Source organism: Armigeres subalbatus, chromosome 1, assembly GCF_024139115.2.
Source record: "Armigeres subalbatus isolate Guangzhou_Male chromosome 1, GZ_Asu_2, whole genome shotgun sequence".
Classification (NCBI taxonomy): domain Eukaryota; kingdom Metazoa; phylum Arthropoda; class Insecta; order Diptera; family Culicidae; genus Armigeres; species Armigeres subalbatus.
In genome coordinates this window covers 171,810,077-171,829,950 of record NC_085139.1, presented here as the reverse complement: position 1 = coordinate 171,829,950, position 19,874 = coordinate 171,810,077, and positions in this window count along the sequence as shown.

Below are 19,874 nucleotides of genomic sequence, written 5' to 3'. Positions count from 1 at the left end.
AAGGCATGTATAACTATTCAACTAGGAACTCTGGTTACGCGTGAAGTTCTTGAGGATTGTTCAAGTGTTCTCTTGGATATCCATGAACAAATGCAATGAAAGCGGTATATTCTATGTACCACAAAGGGCATATGCCACTTTTGAAACAATCCGAAAGGTATCTGGTTACGTGTGAAGATCCTGAGGCCTATTCTAGCATTTTCTTGGAAGACCATAAACATATGCAATAGACGTATTCTATTCTACGTACCACAAAGGGCATGTACCACTTTTGAAACAAGCCAAAAGATCTCTGGGTACCCATGCAGATTTAAAGTCCTATTCCAGGGTTTTCTTGGATGACCATGAACCTATGCAATGGACGCAATCTATTCTATGTACCACCAAGGGCATGTAACACTTTTGAAAAAATCTGAAAGATCTTTGGTTACGCGTGTAGATCTTAAGGCCTTTTCCAGGATTTTCTTGGATGACCATCAACATATGCAATGAAAGCGCTCTTTTCTATGTACCACAAAGGGCATGCACCACTTATGAAACAATCTAAAAGATCTCTGGTTACGCGTGTAGACCTGAAGGCCTTTTCCAGGGTTTTCTTGGATGACCATGAATATATACAATGAAGGCGCCAGATGACTTATTTGACAGATTTCTTCGATAGCGCAGATCATATGTAGTGATCAAATTTGATTTCAAGATGCGCAAAGAGCATGTACCACTTTTGAAACAAGTCCATAGACCCGTGGCCTTACTCCAGAGATTTCTTGGATGACTCGGAACATATACTGTGAACGCATTCTATGCTAAGTACCACAAAGAGCATGTACCGTATTTGAATTTGCATAATAGGCCTTTGGTTACGCGAGTAGATCTTTAGGCTTTACTCCAGAGATATCTCGGATAACTAAGACCTCATTTCAGGGATGTTTGCATTACTCGAAGCATATACTGTGAACACATTCAATTCTAAGAAGCGCAAAGAGCTTGTAGCATATTTGAAACTGGTTTAATGGCCTTTGGTTACGCGTGTAGACTCTTAAGCCTTACTTCAAAGATTTCTTGCATAACCATGGGCATAAGTTGTAAACCTTGACAATGGGCAAAAAGTATATGAGTTTCTGTTTCCAAAACTGTCAAAATTATCCAAATCGGTTGAAAATTGTTGAAGTTATGAGAATATCAATTTATGGGAACACGGGTACCCTGTCGGCCATCCACGTGTGTTTTTTTTTGTTGGCCGCATAAGGGTTAACTACACCAAGATTTTTTTTAAATATTGTGCCTTGCAACAAAATGACAACTTTTGTTATCATTTTCCATGACTCTCATAGATGTGAAACATTCCTCCGCGGTACAAAAAGCACGTGCTATCAAAGCATTCATCGCCACAATCCACCACGTGCCGGTAAAATTTTCAAAAATATCAAAGTAGCTTTTCTCTGCAGGTATGTTTTTTTGGCGACCATCTGGTAATGGTAAAGGTAATGTTCGAAAAATATGCGGCAACATTGAGGTTTAGAGAATCTTGCATTTATGCGACGCTCTGTTTCGGCGTGCTTAGAATTCCAGCCATCCCTACTATAAATTCAATTCATTTGAAAATAAGAAGCATCTGATGGCTTGATTTCGCTATTTGATGACCGAACAGTCTTCTTTTTCTTCATTGGCATTACATCCCCTACTGGGACATTGCCGCCTCGCAGCTAGGTTTCTAAGCCAAGTTACCATTTTTGCATTCATATATCATGAGGCTAACACGATGATACTTTTATGCCCAGGAAAGTCGAGACAATTTCCAATCCGAAAATTGTCTAGACCGGCATCGGGAATCGAACCCAGCCTAGTCTTGTTTTGTAGCCGCGCATCTTAGGGCCCCGAACAGAACTGTAAGTAAATATATTGATTTGGGTGTCTGAGTCATATTAAATGATTGCGTCGCTTAGAAAATGGATATTTTTGGTGTGTAGGTAAATGTATTTTTTAAACTTAAGGTTAAATTAAGGTCCCATCGGATTTAAAATTTTGTTTTCTTAACCGGATTGTTTTTTTTAATCTTTAATGCTTTATGCAATTCAAAATTCTCGAGCTTACATTCATAAGAGTGTAACTGCATTGATCGAATTCTCAATGATTTTTCCTTTCGTTAATAACTCAACTGGATTAAAAGTAACAATTGCAAATATTGGTTCTAGTTCTAGTGCAAGATATAGCAATCTTTTATCACTACGAACCAAAAAAATGTAAAGTGAAATTCACTACATTGATAAGACGAAAACATCAACGAAAAGAAATCAATCAACGCAGTCATTTCATGTGTATTCCTAAATGATAAATTGACTAAGAAATATTGTCCACAAAACGGTTAAACCCCAAATTCGCTGATCATTTAGGATCATCAGGTCCGTTTACACTACGTACAGCTACCATGTTTGGGGCAATCAAACATGTTGTTAAGATATTTTTTTGTTGAGAATCCATTAGATGAAAATAAAATTATAAGCTTTTCTCGATAGTTTAAAGTCACGATCATGCAGTAGTATTAGTAAGGTGCCTTGAATTGTTTGGATTCCAAATATTTTTGTGTCGAATGAGTTCGTTGATATTTCTGCTGCAATTTTCCAGAACCTTGGGATCATTTAGAATGTTCATCGAGTCATCAGCAGTCATAGTACCAAGCTACCCAGCGTTTTCACTTGCCCGTGTAACCGTTGGCTCCAATTCTAAGCTTGTAGGCTCCTCCACAAGATTCCTAATGTCGTAAGCCCCCCCCCCCCTACCAATAAGCACCTATCGCCTTACCCTTCCAATACTCATTGAACCGCCTTACTGGAGGCGTATCACAGTGGTTCACCGAAAAGATTTGAGCTAGTTGTTTACTTAAATAGTGTTGAATTTAATCCAATAATTGGCATTGCATATTAACTGTTGTTTGAGCAAAGACCACAACCCGTTATGTTTGGATTAAATGTCCTAATGGAAACCCTACGCGGAAGGGCCACCATCTTCGACGAAAGCTAAACAGTCACACTTTGACAATATTCGTTGTGGCTCCTAATTTGGAATCATCACCAGAGGTCAAGGTTCAGATCTCTCTTCTTTGACGTGCGACTACCGTAGAAAATAGAAGTGCGCGCCGGTAAAAAGTGAAAATAATTTTGTTGTAGGGTAGTGCGGAAAAAAGAAGAAGAGCTTTCAATAGTTTTACTATTGATATAGTCCAAGAAAAGGTCCCAATTCGGACCTTTTCTTTTCTTTTGGTGAGGTCTCTGGTGTTCCGGAGCTTATCGTTTCCGTCTACAGCTCGCTCGTCAAGGTACCGTTGTTACCGAGAATCCGATCGCCACAATCCGTGCAAAATTTATCATAGCAACGTGGCAACATCCTTTGAGAACGCCATCTTGTAGCCAGACGTGCCTGCTACACACCACGATCCGCCAATGCTCCGGGCTAAAACATATCCCAAGATCGACATCCGCTGCATCCGTCAGTGACCAGCACGCAGGGACGGGAACGGTTGACATTTCTTTTTATCATTCAATCTGCCACGAAGTAAAAGAAAAACAAAAACACGGCAGCCGCAGCAGCAGCCACGACCAGGCAGACGACAGTCAGCACATGAGTTTATTATTTTCTCACGATTCCCACGATTAATGTTTTCGTACAATAATTTCACAACGAATAACCGTTTTTGTGGTAAATGATTATTTCTTTACTCCTTGCTAATTTTAGAGACTAGAACTAATGAATTAGTACCAACGGCTAGCATTCTTTCTAGGCTTTGCGCCACAGGCAATTAAACTCGATTCTGTTTTGTTTGCGAGCGCACGAACCGAAACAAAATCTGCTGACTGTACCGACGGCTCGACTCTCACGCAGCAGCAGGCAGGAACATACAAACAGTTTGCCTCATCGGTAAAAAATGTCACAATGAGGCGTACATTTTTTTTGGAAAACTGTTTCGGTTTGTGCGGTGCGTGAAATTTGACCGGATAAAATGTAAACATTCGCATAATCACAGTGTTTTACTGTACATTTCCCGACACTGAGCACGAGCCTTGCTGGGGGGCCATAGCCAATCCAAGTGAACACCGCCCCACCAAATCGCCATCCGCTGAATCCGTCAGCGACAACACGAGCTCCACTGGAGGGCCTTGAACATTTCTAATCGATTGGTTGTAAAAAAATGAAAATCGGTTGAAAAATTATTGACTTAATAAGACTTAATAAGCTAGGTACTAAAATTTATCATTTTTCGTGACGCGCTGATTCTCGATTACCTTTTCAAAAGAACCTAAGTAGCATTTTTTTCATGAAATAATTTGAATAGCGCAATCAACAGAAAAAATGAAAACTTTTGATTGCAGTACTCAAATTAATTCATGAAAAAAATGTTACTTAGGTCCTTTTAAAAAGTTAAGCGAGTTTTCAAGCCTGTTGAAGTGTAACTCTGCATCCGCATCGAAAACAAAGAAAAATTCTACTCAATAAAATCAAACGTTACACACATCTTTAGTATCGCAAGAATGCCATATTCAGACATTATCTGCCACAGCTAATTCTTCGCACTAAGTTGTGCAGACGTTAAAGTTTATTCATTCATGCCAATCATTGCACAACGTCCTATGACAATTATGAGAGGTCGTAAAGTTCTTTGCATTTTTCCCAAGTAAGTGTCCAATTAACCATCCATTTCCTCGCTCAGGATTTGCAAGGGCTATATAGCCATTATCGCAGCTTTCATCTCAGAGGTAATGAATAGCCTCAGCTCAGATCATTATTTCTTGTAACGGTAGGAAGTTGGAATACTCTCATACAACAATTCAGGCTTGTACCGCCTATGAAATTGCACACATCACATGATGCTATTGCTAATGCTGCAACGGTTCCACACCTCAAGCTCTGGTACTTTAACGGCTAGATAACGCAAACAGAAACGACATTGGCAATCTTATGCCGTTGCATCAACAGGTTGTTACGTCAAATACCTATGTGGGGGTGGTTCATCATCATCGTTATAATTTAAATAAATATCATCGATGAAGTCAAAGCATCGATTTTCCATGATTTAGAATATTTGTCGACTGAATCCGATGTCCATCCAAACTGGCGTAGCAGATCACAGTGCATCAATTTCGAGAGAGAGATTTGAACACAGCAAAACGAGAATAAAATTTATAGTTTTATGCCTCGCTCTTTGCAATGGGCTCGCTTTATCTTCCAGTAGTGAACGGCATTGTGCATCGCAGTATGGGCAATTTTGCTCTTGCAAAACGGTGGCACAAGGAGTGTGGAAAAGGAGAAATAGCTCAAACTGGTTGACGGCGGGTGGCTTTCCGTAAAGGAATGCGAAAACCCCAGCCACCGCAGCCGGACGACGTCGTTAGCAGTATTGAACTGCACAGGTCACCACCCCACGCTCGAAGCCGGCTGCCCCGCCGAATGACTTCAACACCTTGACGACCTTCGGGCATATTTTCCTTCTTCTAATAATCGGTGAGTGAGATGACTGTGCTATTGCTTTGCATTCCTAGTTCAATGTGGTGTTGAGTACCCACCTTCATGGAAATGTACGTTGTCTAAATGGGATGATATTTTTCTCCGTCGACGAATGGAAACCAAAAGAAGTAGCCGCTTATGGAGGGCAGTTTAACTATTTATCATTTGGTTACTGATTCGATATACAGCTATGTATTGTTGAACCTTGAGAATGACATTGTATTTATACCACGAAGCAAAAATGGAATGAATAAAATATTCAACATGAATGATCTTCAAACTTGTTCAAGGTCATTCAAACAGGATTTGAGCAGCGTTCTTGTTTAGGTATTTGAGTTTCCTTTCAGAAGGTACATGCAACTTACTGTATCAATTACGTAAGGCATAACCGTCATCAATATTGTCGTCACAAAATAATTTTGTAGTCAAAGTATGAATAAGTCTAGTGTGTTGCTTCCAGAAAGTGCTGTAAAAAATTGTAAGGAAAAAAAATAAGCTGAAAGTATAAATAGTATACGAGAATGGCAAAAAGGCGTCCCTTTCACTATTTTTGTACCAAGTGACACTAAGTAGCGGTTTAAAACTGGATTTCATTACTGAGTTATGGCAAGTAAAAATAGGACGTTCCGGCAACAATTCTGGTTTGAGTCGTTCCATCATTCGTTTTCTATTAGCAGAAAACATCAAGTTTTATTAACGCTTCTGAATCAACGCCAACCTGGAAGAAAAACAAGAATCGTGAAAAAGGGGATTTTCTCGATAATGGGTACTTACCAAAAAATGGGAAAATGCACAGTTTCACTTAAGCACCAATAAAAGACCAGTAAAACCATTAAAAGAATCACCAGAAATAAACCAAATAACTCGATTCCATCGATACCATTCCAACGAGCTCCGACGGTTTTTATCGGAGAAGCTGTTCCGCAAACGTCAAATTACTTGATGTACGGAAAAAATGCATGTTTTTTTCGGAGAGAATGTTGATTATCAAAATCAGAAAAATGTGTGACTTTTAAATGAATTTCAAATGCACATATTTTTGCATTTCTCGTACAACAAAGTTGTACCGAAAAGCTATCATTTCACTCCAAAATCGAACTTTTTATAGAAGTCTCGGAGACCCATGATGTTATACACCAATCGACTCAGCTCGTCGAGCTGAGCAAATGTCTGTCTGTCCATGTGTATGTGTGTGTGTACACGAAAACCGAAAAACATTAGCCACTTTTTCATCTAGTAATTCTTGACCGATTTTCTCGCAACAAGTTGCATTCGACAGGGGACAAAGCCTTGTTGATCACTATTGAATTTGATAACGATCAACCGTTGCGTTTAGAAGTTATTAGGAAAATGGAATCTAACTATATGAGCGCCGTATAAGGTTGGTGTCTTGGCTAAATGCGAGAAAGGCAGTATCACCACTTGGTGAATCAAGTTGGGTTTTTCTACATAATTTAGAACTCCCAATACCTTAGAGCAAGGCGTACATTAATGTGATTTCGTGTGAAATCGAATTACCGTGGATCCCCGGTAATATGACCGTTTTTGATCTGAACACTTTTTAATTTGAACTCCGTCCGTTTGAACATCGTTCAAATTAAAAATGGTTCAAACAGTGTAGCTGCCCTGTTGGTTAGGTTATACCAAATTAGATCGGTTCACTTACTCCAGAAGTACTATTTTCGCTGAACTATTTTCGCCGCAATTATCGTGATTTGCTACGCGACTTTCGAATCTAGTTCAAATGGAGGCCCTTTTATAAGTCCCTAACCCCTAATCCCAAGGCGTCAAGCGACCCGTGCCGAGGGGTTGCATGGCCAGGGGGGTGAAATAATAAGCTAGGCCTTTAACGGAGCCTGTGGGGTACCTGGGCACCCTCCACAGTAATTGTCCCTTACCGCGTCATGCTGGGCTCTGGCGTGGTGGACCTCTTTTCCCGAGCAACTCGTGGGACCAAAATGGAAAACCAAGTCAATTCTTCAATTAGTGGTAGTAGTGCAGGCGACAACCCCTTCGTAAGAGGTGGGTTGTTCAGGTCTCCGCCTAGGAGGCCAGAGGCAATAGTCGGCAGCTCAGTGCGCAGCGCCAGCGTGGGTCACTCAACCTTCCTCTCGGCTAGAAAAACGCCGGTAGGGGTTATTGACGGCCCATGGCTTGTGGAGGCGATGAACCGCAAACGCGATGGGCTTTCGGCCTTCGAGGTGGCGACGAAACAGCTGGACGCCATCATCGACTTTGCGTCATCGAAGCATAATATCAGCAAGGACCTCAAGAGGAGCTTGCAGAAACTTCGAAAGTCGATGCTGGACGCCAAGCTCTAGAGGGCGGTCAGGACGGCCAAGTGTAAACCCGTGAAATCAGTGGAGTCCGAGGGTTCACCAGACTGAGGCCCAAGGATTCGCGGACTTGGGCAAGGTCGAATCGACCGAAGGCGTGCCAGCGAAGACGGTGGTGCCAAAGTCTACCCAGACTGAGGCTCAAGTATTTGCGGGTACGTCGGGGGTGACTGCTCCAACGGAGCAGACATGAAAACGGGGGAGACAGTCTCCAGGGGATGAGCTCCCTGGGGGCCGCTCCAAAACGCGGAGGGTTACTACCCCGACCAAGGGTTGTAGGGCTGGGAAGCTGAACCCCGGTCAGGTACCTCCAAAACCGGGGGAGGAAGGACCTGGAAAGGTCCGTCCATTCAGGAAAGACGGTGGTAAGGGGTTACGGCAGGCTGAAAGTTCTCAGCCGCACCAGACCAGGGAAATAGAGGGGGATGACGCCTCCTGGACCCTGGTCAAGAACAAGAGGAAACCGAAGACGTCAAGGGGCGAAAAGAAGGCCCAGGCGAATGAGGGTAGCAAGAAGTCTAGGGTAGGCGCCAATCGCTCCAGGGGCGATGCCCTAGTCATCACGGCGGACGAGGCTAAGTACTCGGATGTTTTGAAGGCGATGAGGAGTGACGTCAAGCTCGGTGAACTCGGCGCCGACGTACGTCGAATAAGACGTACCCGGATGGGCGAGATGATACTCGAGCTGAAGCGGGGCGTCTCGCAAGAGGGCGCCGCCTACAAGAAGTTGGCGGAGGAGGTCCTAGGCGAGACGGTCAAGGTGAGGGCACTCACGACGGAGGTGAATCTAAGGGTTAAAGACCTGGACGAGATCACTGAAGTCGAAGAGCTCGTCTCGGCACTGCAACAGTGTGAAGTGGAGACGCACACCGCAGCCGTTCGGCTACGGAAAGGTCCGGCAGAGACGCAGGTAGCACTGGTTCGGCTAAGGCCCTGACAGAAGCAATCTCTGCCGACGCTGCGGATTGGAGGGACATAAGGCACAATGCTGCACGAACCCTCCCAATTGTTTGATTTGTTCCAGCAAAGCTATGAACAGCAAGCACCCCATGGGGGGTTCGATGTGCCCGGCGTTTAAGCGTGCTGCAAAATCAAAGTGCAGGTAACGCAGCTGGCTTGCTTGGCCTCGCCCGAGTGTTTGGTGTGCGCAGGTTTAGAGGAAACGGTGGAACACGTGTTGTTTGTGTGCTCACGTTTTCGCGCAATGCGTGACCACATGCTTGCCACATGTCGTCTGGACACTACCCCGGACTACCTAGTTCGGAGGATGTGTAAAGATGAAGTTGGCTGGAACGCCGTTTTATCGGCTATCGCCCAAATCGTCTCGGAGCTACACAGAAGATGGCGCGTGGACTCAAGGATGGCTAGTTCAGGCGCAAATAAAAGGTGGTCCAAGGGATCGGAGTCGGCTTCATGGGTCATACCGGTGGTCATGCTCTGTGGTCGAACTCGATTGTTTTATCAAACAAGTGGCCGCGCGAAGAACAACATGGTATCGTCGCTTTCGCGGCGTCGGTCAACCGGGCGGTTCCGTGCCCGAGGGAAAGGGGTCCTCGTCAAGGCTGGGGCAGGCGTAGGCCTCGCGTCGGCAAGTCCCTCTGTGTGCTGAGGAATAGGCCCTTTCGCAGAAAGGTCAATTTGGGGTGCACGCGGCATCATCATTCTTGATACCAGTCGTGCAGAGGAAAGCAGGCGCGAAGTCAACCCTTCCCACCTTCCGAGGACATAGGGCGTGGTAAGGCCACCTGGAAAGCCGACAACGCGCTGGCACGATACCATGGTGTTCTTCTAAAAAAGCGAGTTACGATGTTCGGTGCTGCAAGGACACGCAGCTAACCTCGAGGGTGCGTTGTGCACTGGCCCCCCTTTGAAGCATTACTTTCTGGTTGTACCGAAGGGACGATGGGCTTGGCGGCAATGGAAACGGTTTAGCGGGTCGGGATGTAGTCCTGCCTCCCTCGGTGATCCCTAACCCCGCACTTACTGGTCAACCCAGGATGTCTGTTGAGCAGATTCCCTCTCCATTGTTTAGGAAGAAAAAAAAAATACTAGCAACCAAAGTGATAGTCCGCGTCGGAAGTCATTTCACCGCGCTACACTGTCGACGATACGCACACTAACTCAAAAGTATTTTGTTGAGTTGAATCTTCTTGTCAGATTGATGGTTGGTGTTAAGGACAAGCCTCCTGGAATCTAAAACCAAATGCATCTGCTTCGCATCCGCATGCGTGGAATAAAAAATGATAGTTGTGCGTGACTTCTGTTTTAAATAGGGGGCTCTTGAAAACGCAAGTGCGTTTGGTTCTGTATTCCGGAAGGCTCAAAAGGCCGAAAGGGTCATCTGGCCGAAAGGGTCATTTGGCCGAAAGGGTTATATGACCGAAAGGGTCAATTGGCCGAAAAGGTTGTTTGACCGAAAGGGTCATTTGGCCGAAAGTGTAATTTGCCCGAAAGTGTCATTAGGCCGAAAGGGTCATTAGGCCGAAAAGGTTATTTGACGAAAGGGCCATTTGACCAAAAGGGTCATTAGGCCGAAAGGGTCATTAGGCCGAAAAGGTTATTTGACGAAAGGGCGATTTGACCGAAAGGGTCATTAGGCCGAAAGAGTCATTGGGGCCGTCCAGAAACCACGTGGTCATATATAGGGGGAGGGGGGGTGGTAGTTTGGAAAATGACCACGATAAGCCACATGGGGGGAGGGGGGTCTAGCTCTCGAACCACGTGGTTTTTTTTACACGAAAATGTTTTGGTGAATAACAATATTAGTGTGAAAAATACAAATCAATAAATCAATGAACGCAAAGCGCATCTTAGGGCAGATGCCCACGCATCTCAGCGTTAAAAAGACGCAGGTGTGCATCGAGAAAAAGCGGTAACGCAGCGTCAACGCGCAGATGCATATCTGCGTTATTTGACTGCTGGGTGCACGTTGGGTCAAAAAGACGCTACGTGGGCATCGGGCCATAGATCTCTTATCCATAAAAAAATTAACGACAAAACAAGTTGCGATACAGTCTTAATTTTCACAACAAGTTTTGGAATGTAAAAATGGAAAAATATTTAAAAAAAACCACCGCGCCACGCCAGCGCCGCAGATGGTTTTTTGCATCACGCTGCCGACACTTTTGCATCAGCGCATTGCTGCAATAATAAAAAAAAATCATTTTTCTACAATAATCCAAGAAAAAATCTTTAGAAAAAACTTCAAAGAAATTTCTTGAATATCCAGGAAGAATCCCGTTATGAAATTTCCTGCAAAAACTTTGACATTACCTCGTATAATCCTGATAAAGTGTTGGAATTCCGCGGAAATTATACAGAATCTCTGAAAAAATCTGTTTTGTGGGCAATGTACATAATTTTCAGTGGGACATATTTTTCAAATTTTCTTATTTGTATTTGACATTCTAATAAATTTCATCAACAAATTCTTCTGGATCTTCACGAAATTTTTTTCTTCATTTCCAAGAGAAATTTTCCGCCTCCAGTTTTTTTTTTTTATTTGACAATAGCGGACCCGCCGAACTTCGTTTCGCCTAAAACTGATTTATTCTCTGATTAGTTCTCGAGTTTTGCAGAAATTTCAGTTTTATTTGCATGGGAGCCCCCCCTTCCAGAAGGCGGAGGGGCTCTGAACCACCACAGAAACATATCTTTCCTTCCAACACCTCCACATGCCAGATTTGATTCCATTTGCTTGATTGTGGGCTCCGTGGCCGTGCGGTTAGCGGCGTCAATCGTCTGGACGCATGGGAGTGTGGGTTCGATTCCCATGTTAAATCCATATAAAAAAGTCGTCAATTATGGGTTAAAAACCAAAACATAACAAAAAATTCAAGAGTACCAAAAGGAATCCAAAGATATTAAAAACTGAAGATATAAAATGAAAACTAGCATTTTAAGCAAAAAATGTATATTTCAGGAAAGGAATATAAAGGACATTGTGTTACGGTTCTGATTAAAATCATAGAATCTTGACATAATGAAGAGAGTTTTGAGATTCTGAATAATGCTTGTATGCTTTTAGAAAAACCTATAAACATTGGAAGGTAAACTAGTTTGATGATTCTGAAAACAAAACTGGAATTTCTACAGGAGTGCTACTCAGAAGAAACATCAGCAGGAGGTTTTTTGCATCTCTAAGAATACATATCAACTTTGTGATTCCTGAACTAGACTCTGACAAACTTTACTATATAGAATTTCCAATACTTCCAGAGCTACGGAAGAGCCAAATGCTCTTAGTAATCTAAAGGCATATTTTAGTTACATTACGTTGGATTCATTCACTCCTTCAACTGATAAACGCAATAAACTTGATTCTCCACTTCAACTCAGCTTTTAGCAGCCACTTAAATAGGCAAGCTACGCAAAAGTTTTTCTTTTGCACAATAAAGCAGTTTTCTGAATGGACTTACCTTTTTTCGCACATAACATAAACGGATAATAATCACATTATTTTAGCATTCATATTTGAATTCATAATTTTCAGTAGTATAGCGACACTAAGCATATGCGGTATTTCGAAAAAAAAATCGGAATTTCGCGGAGTTTGAGCATGGCCAAATGTTATTTCTTGATTTCGTTTCGTAAAATTTCAAAAATTTCGCTTGAAAAAACTAGCTTTAAACGAAATTTAACGGAATTCCGCGGAATTTCGAAACAAATTCAAACTTAAACCATATTGTCTTGTAAAGTCGTATATTATCAAAAATTTTAGCTGCGTCGCTAAACAAAATCATAAAGCTGTTTTAAAAACTTTATGTATACAAATTATACATTTTTTTATATTAACGCTTACTGAATCGATAAGTACGTATTTAGTTTTCTTCTAAAAAACGTCTTCAGTGTTTTGTTAGAAATGTCTAACAGAAAACGAAAAGTATCTTTAACTATTCTATCCTAAGTGATCCGACTCAATATTTAAAACGTCAGGCGCTGAGTGTAAATGTAATCAGATATTAACCTGATCAGTATAACTTTGTCAAAGAGGCAAAGCTGTGGCGTAGGTTCCGACTTCTTCACCTCCGCGAGGTTTAGGCGAATGGGTAAGTACCGTTTAAGAGTTAAGAAGGCCTTTAGAAAAACGAAATGCAACCTTTTCTCGTTCAAATTACAATTTGAATCTTACCTAAAAGTACGAATAAAAAGTACAGAGGATTTAAAATACTTCACAATATTCGGCGAATCATTGAAAAACACATATAGCCCCCAAAATTTAAATTTTCTGATATTTTTACTATTTGCACAACATGAGTGCGGAATCGTCCGGGAGCTAGTCCGGGAGAACACGAAGTGAAAAAAATTGTGAACAGAAATTTGTTTATGCAGTGATGCTGATCATGCGCATGCAGCTAGTGCGGGGAAACGGAAACTAAAAAAAATCTGCCTCGCAGAGAAGAAATTTATTTAATCAGTGTGCGATTGATCGTCTTAATGCTGGTCACCAGTACTGGTAGTTTTCGTTACCGTCACGTGAAAGCGAAATCAGTTGCATTTTCATTTTCAAGAGACCAAATGAAAATGCAACGGCCTCCCAATCACCTGTCACATTACAAGCGATGGGAATCTTGCTTTGTTTGAAATCTGAATTTCTAAATAGTTTTAATACATCTGTGCAAATAACGATGACTAGTTTATAAAATGATTATATTCTTCCTGATGTTTGAGAAAGAAGTTATTATTATCGAAGAAGAAACAGCTTGTTTACAATAGTTTGAGCTTTGAAGCGCTTTCATCAATTAAAAACCCGTGAAATTTTGGCGGAATTCCCAGAGGAGCGACATCCAATTTTTTACTATGGATTTTGACAGGTTTGCCTGTTCGTTCTTTTTTGGGGGATAAATTTATCCCCCAGTGTCAAATTACCCCAATACTGATTTATTTTGCAATGGTATGTGCGTGAATTTTAAATGTTTACGTTTTTACAGGAGAATATGATGCAAAACGCCCATACCACTCAATAATGCAACATGATTCGATCATGAGAAAATAGAGAAAAATTTAATGAATTATCAAATAAAACAATTTTACACTTGATTTCATGCTTCAAACTTAAGAATGTTCAACTTATTTGCTCAATTATTTAGAATGCTAGTTGCACAAGGTACTGTCTATGCCTTTGTTCGTTTTATATCATTTTCACCCTCGCAATTGTTTATATTGCATTCACAGTGCACTCGTATTGGTGATTCAGAAAAGATGTGACAAAGATGACGTAGCTTGTCATCCCCGTGGGAATTCCTTTCATTGTTTATGTTTTCTTTGACAGCGTGACCTCTCTCAATGAAAATGAAAATCTCAGTACTGCTAGTTAAGCATATGCGGTATTTCGAAAAATTTCGTTACAGGTGGTTCGAAACGAAATTCCGCGGAATTTCGCGGAATTTGAGCATGGCGAAATCTGATTTCTTGATTTCGTTTCGTTTCGTAAAATTACAAAAATTTCGCTAGAAAAAACTAGCTTCTAACGAAATTTAACGGAATTTCGCGGAGTTTCGAAACAAATTTAAACTTAAACCATATTTTAGATTATCGAAAATTTTGGCTGCGCTGCTGAACAAAATCGTTAAGTTGTTTTCAAAACTTTATGTTATACAATTTTTTCTAATAATGCTTACTACATAACCCCATTATTAGTCGACAAATATGCATATAGTTTTCTTTTATAAAATGTCTTTAGTGTTTCCGTGATTGAAATTTAAATTTTGTGATATTTTTTTACTATTTGCACAATATGAATGCAGAATCGATCGTGTTACTGCTGGTCATGGGACGCAGCTAGTCCGGGAGAAAGCGAAGTGATACAAATCTACAATCGCGAGTGCAATCGATAGTGTTGATGCTGATCACGCCAGCTAGTGTGGAAGAACGCGAAGTGATAAAACTAATGTCTGCATCGAAGAGCACAACATTATTTAGTGCGGAATCGATCGTGTTGCAGAAGATTATTAAACGAAGCACATTGGCCTTGCTTTGGATTGATTCGAAACACAGTTCTCGTCTTCTTGTTTTCAAAATAACTTCTTTCACAATAAATATTTTGTCGCTTACCAAGGGGTTTCACGTGAATTATCTTCTCAACTAACCAACGATTCCTTTCCCGTAGCGCTCACGGAGATGCAGAGCATTCCTCGATCTCTTATAACAATGAGTGTTAAACTAATTTTCCTCTCCTAAACCTATATTGACTATAAGCACTCCGAAGCATGTATACAATAAGAAGCCGAGAAAAATCTTCGAGAAATTGTCATCGAGCCCACCCCTCCCACGTATCCAAGACTGCCTCGTCGGCAACCTATCCAGAGGACCTGGAGAAGCATAGTCGCTTCAAACTACCAACCACTGTCAGCCTGGTCAGCAATCCACTAGCGGAGCCGGGAAGGAGCTCCTTCAAATCCCGTTGCAGGTACCGTTGAGTACCCACGTATGTCAAAACACCTGAACATGGCAATGTCGACCAACGTAAGGCCGCAACTTTTCCTTTCCTCCCACTAATCAAAAACCCAGGAATATCAAATCAAAAATAAAATATAATTAAAAATGTATCTTCAAATCTTCGGTTCATTCAAACGCTATCCCTATGTGCATGCAATTGTGTCGAACTCTCGTTGTATTGTCCACTTCTCTTCGTTATTCCGTCGTGTATCCCTTGAGCAAGTAAAGGTAAGCCTGAGAACCCCAACGGTGAGCTAGTTTGGGACGTCTGGACTGTATAGACGGCGGACGTCACTGGCAGTTACACTACGTATACGCCTGGCAGATGTGGATACATAATAGAGTATCTAAATAAGAAAACAAATCTAAGCATTCATTTTCTAATTTTGATTAAGTCAATTCTGTAAAACCACGCTGACAAGACAATATGAAGTATGCTTCAGCATAATTACATAATTCTCAAGTAAACTAAGGTTTTAAGCGAAATTTGAATCAGTATATGAAAAATCCCACAATTTCTTTATTTTCATATTAAGTACAGTCGCCTCTCCACATCTCGATATTGAAGGGACCATCGAGATAAGGAGAGATCGATGAATGGAAAGAAAATTGAAATGGGTACTAGATTGAAAAAAGCTTGTCGCTATGAATAACGACAACAAAACAAACGTCATCTCTTGTTGTTCATGTGTTTGTTATTATCCAAAAATGGTCTAGTAGAATATATCGACATAGGGAGGGAACAAAATATAACCAGAACACATCGAGATAGAGACATATCTAGATAGAGAGGTTATCGGGATGTAGTAGCTATTATTTAAACTAAATGTAAGCAGATTGAAGGGACCGAGAAAACCATCGACATAGGGAAAGATATCGAGATATAGAACATCGAGATGTGTAGAGTCGACTGTATATAAAACTGATATAAAATTGAACTTATATAAAGTTGATCAGATACGGGAACACACGCTCCACGATTAATTCCTTTGAAAGCGGCACAAATGCTGGGGTATTGGCTTATCGCCAATGGTATATGCGGCGAGAATGTGGCGATTTATCACAGATTGCCTCTTCTGTTATTATAGGTCTTTTGGTCGTAAAACAGTTATTCGACTTCGTAAAAGTGAAATCAGAATTGCGTACATAATGTAAAACCAATTTAATAAAAATTCCGCGGAAAAAAAATAAAATTTCGTTTCGTTTCGAAAAATTTCGAATTTAATGAACCTTGATTTCGTATCGTTTCGAAGTCTCGAAAGAAATCTATATTTCGTTTCGTTTCGATCCGAATCAACACAGACATTTTAAATTTCGTTTCGTTTCGTTTCGTTAGGAAAAATAGTGTTATCGCATACCCTTACTGCTAGTCACACCAGCTAGTGCGGGAGAACACGAAGTGAAAAAAATAATGTCTGCATCGAAGAGCACAACATTATTGAATGCAGAATCGATCGTGTTTTAATAGCTTAGAAGCACATTGATTTTGCGTTGGATTGATTTGAAACACAGTTTTCGTTTTTGAGTTTTCAAAATAACTTAGTTTACAATAAATATTTAGTCGTTACTCACATGAATTACGTTTTCAACTAACCAACGATTCCTTTTCCGAGGCGTTCACGGGGATTCAGAACATTTCTATAATAATGAGTGACTGTAAGGGCGTGATCGGCTCATACTGTCCATAGCAGAGTGTTTCTTGCACTCAATTGAAGTCGGTTGAAGATGAAAGCTTGACAACAATTTTTGCATGCCTCATATGCACAAACAAAAGATATTTTAGTTACTAGGTAAAGATTGTCGCTTCGGTTCCCTTTGTTCTGCTGTCCGGAATATGTTGGGTACCAAGCTGTCAAATCGTATGGATTTTCCTTCTTTGACATTTAGCTCCCCTATCCTCGCCAGCAAAAGATGTTCCGGACAGCGGACAGCGTAACTAAAATATCTTTTGCACAAACACATATACTAGGTTCGTCGAGCTGCTTGTATATTAGACTATATGGGTCTCCGAACCTCCAATAAAAGGTTTAATTTGGAAGAAAATGATAGCCTTTTAGTACAACTTGTTGTTTGAGAAAGAAAAAAATATATTTTCATACCTGGTAAACTGATATAAAATTGATATAAAATTGAACAGATTCGGAAGCACACACTCCACGATGAGGTGGCACAAAAGCTGGGGTATTGCCTTATCGCCAATGGTATATAAACGAGAACGCAACGATTTATCACAGACTGCTTTTTCTGTTAATATAACTGTATTGATCGCAAAGCGGTTATTTGACTTTGGAAAAATAAATCAGAATTGCGTTATGTAATGTTGAATTGATTTATTTATAATTAGACGGACCTTGATTTCGTATCGTTTCGAAGTCTTGAAAATAAATCTATATTTCATTTCGAATCAACATAGATGTTTTAAATTTCGTTTCGTTTCGTTAGGAAAATGTGTGTTATCGCGTACCATTAAGCGACACGATTAGATAAAACTTTTTTGGCTAATATTTGGAGCACTCGTTTCCAAACAAAATACAGCTTACGATTCTAATAAGACGTCGTCAAAGGCACATTATAATAGGACGTCGTCAAAGGTGCTATTTTTAATAGATGTCGCCACTACATTTGTAAACTCGCTGGTTCTAGGCAATGAGACATCTCCGAAATGTGAAACTTGGGATAAAAGAAGCAAATTTTATTATTATTCTGTTCACTACCTTTGATTTATACAGAACAATGGAATAAAATTTATTTTAATCATCAATAATACTGGGATTAGGCCGTTTACTTTAAATGTGCTAGCGCTCTTTTGTTCAAAAGAGTTCCCTAGAATAACATTATTGCAGTTTCTTACAATCACAACTACTAGTCGTTGCTGTATATGCGTTAATACGTGTATAATTTTAGCTGAAGAACCTAGTTTTTTTTTGCCGAAGAAGACTATTTTTGGACGTAGAAGCGCTTTGCCCATCACCAATGTTTGTTGGGTTTTCCCCGAATTAAACTTCATTAAGACGTTAAGTCAGATGAAGAGTGCTCATAAGTAAGTAAATTGACAGTGCATTTTGCAAAAACTGTTAGGTATACGGTATTACCGTACTGTATTACTCTAAGGGCAAAGTTGTGATTCGGATTCTTGGTGAGTCAAGATACATCCATTTCAATAAAGTAACGATAACGTTGTTGTTGTTGCAAGCTTAGAGTGAATTTTAAATTATTTCACTAATTTAAAGAATTTTACTGCCATAAGAGTGTAAGGCGAAGGAAAAATGTAAGAACAGCATGTGACCTAAATATAATGCTGGTTTATTCTATTGCAAACGACAACGGAAGTAATATGGTGGCTACCGCAAAGTTACTCAAAGAAATGTTGAAGATAGCGAACGATAAAGCGTGTCGCTTTTTAAAAGAACCAAATGATGCATTCGAAGTTTACAATAAGATACTTCCAATGAGCGAGTCCAGCACTGCTGAGGATGACGCAATACACAAAGATGACTTCAATGATGGAAAGCTTGGAGTTGCAGATTTTGTGGCACCAGGAGTGAGCATGTAGTACGGTTTCAGTGAAGGCGAAGAAATAGCATACGACGTGTTTCCCACACGGCTCAACTAGCGCTTTGGGACTGCATCTCCATGATTGCCATTGGAATGGAAATATTTTAGTGGGGAATAATTTAAAGTTGCAAAGATCAAAATACAAAACGATAAGCTAAGTGGTCTCTGCAACCTTCAAATCGAGATAATCTCTTTTATAATTATTTTTATGCCGCGAATCAAAAACAACATAAATAAACCCGGATTTGTTTTCTTTTAAATGGCGTTGTTGTTGATCAAATTAAACTCTAAAAAAATGACAAAGCGGATATTGTGTTGTGTTTTCGTTCAAAATGTCATATTATAGGCTTCGGATTTCTCACTCATATGAATAAAAACCCAGGATTGATCCAAACAGCGGAGTGCCATTGTCCATGTTCTCCTGTGAGCAAGTGTTCTCAAACAATATTTTATCCGGATAGAAAGACAGGTAATAAACTCGTAAACGCCGGCTTGCCGGAAAATTTAATTTAGCGCCTCCAAATTCTCCATCTCGCCACTTCTCCAGATAATTTTTACAAGCATATTCACAAAAATGTAGGTCCACGGCGGGATTCGGTTTGTTTGTATTGTCGAGTCGCCTAATAATGTGCAATTTATTGTGGTTAAAAATCATCCAGCACAGCACGGTCGTTTTAGAAATTTTAAATAGTAAATGGAATCATAAGTCCGAATACAATAATGGTTTACAAATAGGATGCATCAAAACTAAAAGTTAGAACTTCTTAGTATGATATGTGGGAGGAGAGTAAAGCGTGTCCTCCTGTTTTATAAAATTGTGCAGGCCCAGCTAGCAGGTCATTGCATTGGCTGGCATCTAAACCAATTAGCGTGTGGTTAAAGTGATTCGAGAAAAAATCAACAAAACTTTTTTTTTAATCCAATGTTTTATTTTTAAAACAGTATTTGCAAAATCAAAACTGTTTCGGGTCTTATCTTCTCCTTATATAAACATAAGTTTTCCTTTGATGCAATATAACTCACGAACGGATTCACAGATTTGCAAGATTT